Genomic DNA, 6,616 nt, shown 5'->3' with positions numbered 1-6,616 from the left:
CTCAGAGCAAAGAGAGAATAGTCCAGTCTCTCCCTGCTGGGGACAGGTGGGATGTGAGAGAGGCCTGAAAGCTACTGGCATTCAGCCACACCAAGGAGTCCAATCTGTAGCGAGGAAGCATGTAAAGTGTGTGAAGCCAGTGTGTGAAGAGAACCAGATGTTGAATCTTCAGTGCCAATTGCATCCGACCAAGGTCAAACTCCCCTTCCTCTAGTTTAGTTGAAGCTTGAAACACTCAATGATCCTGTTGTTCTTTCTTAAAACAGTTAGCTTTTAGTTTCTTGTGTCATGCACCAAGAGTTCTCACACAGATGACAAATTAAGTAGGTTAATGTTTTCCAAAACTTTGTTCATCCTTAGACTTCAGATTACTCTGTATCAGTCAGAAGAACTGTGTCATTAGGGATTGTTTTGCCCCCCAGCCATTTTTGGGAGCTCCACTACCAGAGCTGGTATCTGCCTTTCTAGGAAACTACTTATGTAAGAACCGGTCCCCTGACTCTGATAGTCCACACTTCAGGAGAGGATATGAAACTCCTTCCTGGAGTGTCCATCTGTTTTTAGCTTTATGTGTGACCCAGTCTCTTCTCATAGAAAGCTTAATATTTGTTATAAAGCAAAACTCATTTGTGAACATGAAGACAAATGCACTGCACCTGTTCACCTAGCTCCTCTCCCACAGTCCATGACTTGGGTCAACTGCCCACCCAAGATGGGCAGCTGACCAAGGCAGAACATTTCCTCCTGAAATCATTCATGGGAGAAGAATTCACAATTGAGCAACTCAGGATTATACATGTTTTATATTCACTGACCTACTGACTAAAAGAATGTTTGGAACATTTTAATGCATCTTAAATTCATAATAATGAATATGGTTCAAGTTTTCTTTTCTAGCCAGGGGAGAGGCAGCATCTGCCAGTCTTAATGTAGACTCTGCTATTTCACACAAGGTCTAATGTTTTAGTGAAGAGAACGGGGAGGTGAGATTACAGAATAGAGAGTTCCATTTTGGACATGTTGAGTTGAAGGTCCTTTGAGGGGCACACTGGTAGCAATATCCAAAGGACAATCAGCTATGGAGAGGGCAAAGGTGTAGACTTGAGCATCATTGGTATTTGAGCGAGTGGCTATTAAAACCTTGGATGTGCGTGAGAGAAGCTGAGAAAGATTTGTAAAATGAGAGAAGTAAACACCCTGGGAACAGTGATATTTATGGGATTAATGGAGGAAAAGGAATTAGTGAGGAAAATGGAGGAAGAGCCTCTAAAGAGATAAAAGAAAATGAGGGGTGACTGGTGTCTCAGTAGTTCAGGAAAGGAGAATTTCAAGCATGAGGAGGAAGTGGTCAACATAGAGAAGCGGACTAATAAGACAAGGCCTGAAGTGTCCCTCTATCTTAATAAGTCTCTGGTGACATTGGAAAGAGCAGCTTCAGGGATATAGTAAAGAAAGAATCCAAATGTGAGTGGGCTGAAACTGGAGATGCTGGCTGCCGTCCAGAGATGGATGAAATTTCCCCCACTATTGCTCAGTGGTGTGTGATGACAAGAAGTTGGAAGGAAAGGAGACAAATGAGGCACTGAAGTAAGGAAAGGAGAGCTGCAAGAGCAGCCATGTTTGGAGAATGGGGTTTTGTCAGAGTGTAGCACTTTTAAATGATGACAAGGCTCAGAATGTGGCCTAGGGGATAAGTGGCCCAAGTGTAAAGAAGGGCAAAGGTAATTGAAGACAAGGGAGTCAGAGACTTTAAAATTAAGATGTAGAATGTGTTATCCACAGAGACACTAAGTCATCCAAGATGGTGGCAGTGTCTCCCCTAAGAATTCTGAGAGCCAGGGGCCCAAGTCCTCAATGAATGTTGGGATCTAGGTAGATGGGGGTGCCAAGGAAGAGATGACAGCCTCAAAGAAGAGTGATGGTCTAGGAGAAGCAGGGAGGGTTGGAAGGATGCTGATCACCCTCCTCCTTGTCCCATAGAAGGTGGGCTATTGGAATAAGTTGGGATGTCTCAGGTTAGCAAGAGAAGCCATGTCTTCAGACAAATTTCAGTTAAGGCATAAAGTAGAAGGAGCTCCTTTCTGTAGGTCAATGAAGGTTCCAGGTGATAGGCTTAGGAGGCTGGGTATAGTGGCAGGCAGGGCAAGGAGCAGCATCAGCCCAAGAGTGCGAGAGAATCAAGGTTACTGAACTCATATTTGGAGAGTTAGCCTGGGATGATGGGGGGGGGGCGGGGCGGGCAAAGTGGGACTGACTGACCAGGAACCAAAGGAGACCATGATTGAAATGGCCTTGATGCTGTGCTACTTAGGGATTTGTACAAGGTTCCCAATAGAAATTTAGTGACATTATTTGGGAGCCTTTGCAGGGCTTGGCCCTGGTGAAGGGATGGGTAATTAGACCCAAGTAAGAATAGAAATAGACAGGGATGTCCAGTACCCCCAGCCCTGGATGGATATGCCTTTGTTGTGGATCCTGTGGCAGTTCCCTCATCCATGCCACCTTCTCCCCTCTATAGGAGAGTCATGCTCTTTAGGTAGGATTGACTTCACCTCCAGCCCCAGAGGTATGTCCTTAACCAGTAAGAGAGACCCCAATCTTCTCCCCAGTTGACTGGTGCAGGGAAGGACCTAAGCCAGCTCTGCTCTCCTCTGCACGTTGGCTTTTCTCTGGCCACAGCAGTTGCTTTGGGATGGGCATATAACAGACATTGGCCTAAATAGATTGAAGCCCAGTAACCTGTATGGGTGGTGTAAGGATGTACAACTTGAGAGAACTGCAGCCACTTCTGCACCTGCAGGAAAAACAGAGTAAGGACAAGGCCAACACACAGAGGAGAGCAGAGCTGAGGGAGTCTCAAGAAAGTCCAAGCCCCTGAGGATGTTGGGAACTTCTGGATCAAACCACTAGTCAAGTACTCATTGCTTCTGAGACAATAAAGGCCTTTTAAGATTTAAAGTAATTTGAGCTGAATTTTCTGTTACATTATATTATATTTTGGGCATCCTTTTGTCCCATCAGCTCTGCCACATGACCTTTCAGGGACAACATGTGTCTCTGGGGCAGGGGATGGTGTGAATTCTGGTGTTCTTATGCTTCAGAAGATTGTGATTCTGAAGATAGAGCTGGATATAAATAAACTAGGAGACAGGGAGGGAGCCAGTCTTTGTCAGAGAATATATGGCTCACAGCTTCTATCTTGGTGACCCAGGCATTTGTTTATATTTTGCATAATCTTGGGGTACCTGGGTGGCTCAGTCGGGTAAGCATCCGACTTCAGCTCAGGTCATGATCTCATGGTTCTTGGGTTCAAGCCCCACATCAGGCTCTGTGCTGACAGCTAGCTCAGAGCCTGGGACCCTGTCTCAAAATCTTTTGCACTATCAACCTGTATTCTTTTTTTTTAATTTTTTATGTTTATTTATTATTGAGAGAAACAGAGCATGAGTGGGGGAGAGGCAGAGAGAGGGAGACACAGAATCCGAAGCAGGCCTCAGGCTCTGAGCTGCCAGCACGGAGCCCTATGGGGGGGCTCTAACCCATGATCCGTGAGATCATGACCTGAGCTGAAGTCCCACGCTTAACAGACTGAGCCACCCAGGTGCCCCATATCAACCTGTGTTCTTAAGCAGTCTCCCTAAGTTACTTTTCTGTTAATGTTTCTCCTTGTCCCTTATCCTTACCACACTGTTATTATCTTCTTTCCCTTCCCCCTCTCATTTATTCAGTGAATATTTATTAAGCACCTACCATGTGGCGGGCACTGTTCTGGGCACTATGGATACATCAGTGAACAAAACAGATACAGATATAGAGAAAGATATAGATAGATATATCTTTAGATTCTGATACAGTGGAAAATCCAAAGCAGGGAGTTTTTTGTGTGCTTGCCTCACTGAGAAAGTTGCTTTGGCTTCTGAGTAAAGATCTGAAGGAAGTGAGGCATTTATCACACAAGAGTCTGGAGGGGAAAGCATTCCTGGTAGAGGCAACAAGTCCAAAGAGCTTGAGGTAGGCATCTTCCTGGTGTGTTTGAGGAATAGCAAGGAGGCTGGTCTGACAGAGAGGAGTGACGGAAAGGCTAGAGAGTACTAGGTGAAACGGTAGGAAAGGTGACTGGGTCTTTAGGGCATAGTGAGCACGTCAGCTTTTATGTCTGATGGAGACAAGAACAGGTTTAATAGAGGCCTGACATGGCCTGACTTAATTTTAAAGGAAAGAAGAGTCAAGAATGACTCCATGTTTTTTGTCTGAGCAAATGAAAGAATTAACTTGCTATTAACTGAGATGAAGACTTGAAGACTGTTGGAGTCTTCTTTGCGGTGTGTGGGGGGAGGTATGTGTGATGGGGGGTGATGAACAGGAGGTCAGTTTTGGACATTTCAGTTTGGCATCCATTTGGAGAGGTCAATTGGACAGACAGATGTTTGGGTCTGGAATTCAGGGCAGAGGATAAATCCATTAAAACAACAACAATAAACCCTTGTTTTGCTTTTACTCTGAAGAGCCTTTCCTTGAACTATGACAATACTCATATCTTTGGATATTTCATTTAGAAGAGCGCTGAGTGTACTGAAAATGAAGGAGTAGTATTTTATGGAAGAGAATGGGGGTAAGGCAATCTTTTTGTAATGTCGCCTTCCATGGAGGCTGAGGTTGTGCTAGTTACTATATCATTTCAGTGTAATGCATTCATCGTTGCTGTAATATGTATATAAAGTAAACCAATTTTAAAAATATTTCAAGTATTTCTGTATGATTGAAAACAAATCAAATGGTGTTCTATCAGTCATATGTTCTTGCCTCAGGGGTTTTGTACTTTCTGCTCCCTCTAACCTGGAGCACATTTCCCACAAATATGAATGAGATTTGTTCTTTTGCTTTGTTCATGTCTTTGTTCAAATGCTATCTTATCAGAGAAGCCTACCTCACCAGATTCAAATAGCACGTCTCATCACTAGCTGTTTTTCTTCTTAAAGTGATCACTACCTCATGGGGTGGAGGCTTCTTGTCTGTACTCCTCCATTACTCCTCAATAGCTATTTGCTGGATGAATAAAGATCATCATATTGCTGTTCAAAAGAACTGTGTAAAGCTATTGTGACTTTATTTAATTTTACCATTTTGCTAATATGCATTATAGTCTTAAACATCTTTGCTACTTTAGTAGATATAAGGTATGAGGTCAAGATTATTTTAAGTTTAAGTTTTAAACTTAAAGTTAAAAAAATTAATGTTTATTTTTGAGACAGACAGACAGACTGTGAGTGGGAGAGGGACAGAGAGAGAGGGAGACACAGAACCTGAGCCAGGCTCCAAGCTCTGAGCTGTCAGCACTGACCCTGATGCAGGCCTCAAACTCACCAACTCAGATCATGACCTGAGGGGAAGTCAGATGCTTAACTGACTTAATTTTAAAGGAAAGGGCCACCCAGGCGCCCCTTAAATTTAAAATTTTTGATTGTCAAGGACCACAAACATTTCCCCATGCTCTTGGGTACTAATTCCATTTCTCCTTTTGAATTACATTATTTATCTTCTTTGTCTGTTTAGTTATTGTTCTCTTAATTGTTTCTACATATTCAAACAAGCTTTTACAGATTTTTGGCATTTTTTGATTATTATTTGGCATAAACATTTTTTTCTCAAAATTTTGTCTTTTTAAAATCCAGCTTTGTTTGTAAATGTTAGTCTTCTTTAGCCGTTTCTTCTATTGTTTCAAAGCCTCAAGAACGCTGACATTTAGCCACAAACATAACTGTTTTATCCCACTTAATATAGTGTTTCTATGTTTAAAAATATTTCACGTTCTAATCCTCTTGGAGTTTAGTTTGATGTATAATGTGGAACTTAGATTTCCCCCCCAAAATTTTCATTCTTTACTAAGTAATCCTTCCTTACTGCCGTGTTTGGAAGTACTACTTTATTCTTTGTCCCCTCAGGATCATGTATATACACGTTGTTGGTTCAGCCTCATACTTTTCCGTTGAGCTCAGCCTCTATTTTTAGCTCAGATCTCTCAGCCTCTGAAGAACGGAAGGAACTTTTCGCCCCCTGGAGGCGGCCGTTGCCCTCTAGGACCAGGGAAGCCAGAGGCAGGGCAGCAGGGACCCTGTGGAGGAGTTGCTCTGCACCCCGCCGGAAGATTCGGGGCCTCCTACTGTCCAGGACTCCTGGGGCCTTGAGCTTCTCCGATTCCACGTCTCTAGTACCCAGTAGAGCCGGACCTGTATCCTGTCGTCGTGTGAGGAATGTCACCCCTGGGCCTCTCTGCATCTTTCCATGTCCCTGACCCCAGGGCTGGGGGCCTGCTGTTCTGACCTTCCGCGCGAAAGACCGCGGCACCCAGGCGCAACGCCCGGGCAGGTTGCGGACGCTGACTTTTGGTCGTACTGAGAAACTCGCTCTCTGCGCCCCCACGTTTCGCTCCGCGACTGTCCCTCACCCATCTTCGCGTATCACTGACTATTCCCACTCCTAACAGGGAGCTCGCTGTTGGAAGTGCTGTTAAGCAGACACGGTTCACACATGAAACATAAAATATTTGATTTATTCAACAGATGCACACACCTGTTGTGTGTCAGATACTGTTGTCAGTGAGTCCAGTACCGAGCCA

Source organism: Suricata suricatta, chromosome 11 (genome assembly GCF_006229205.1).
Source record: "Suricata suricatta isolate VVHF042 chromosome 11, meerkat_22Aug2017_6uvM2_HiC, whole genome shotgun sequence".
Classification (NCBI taxonomy): Eukaryota; Metazoa; Chordata; class Mammalia; order Carnivora; family Herpestidae; genus Suricata; species Suricata suricatta.
Note: the sequence above shows the minus strand (reverse complement) of the source record.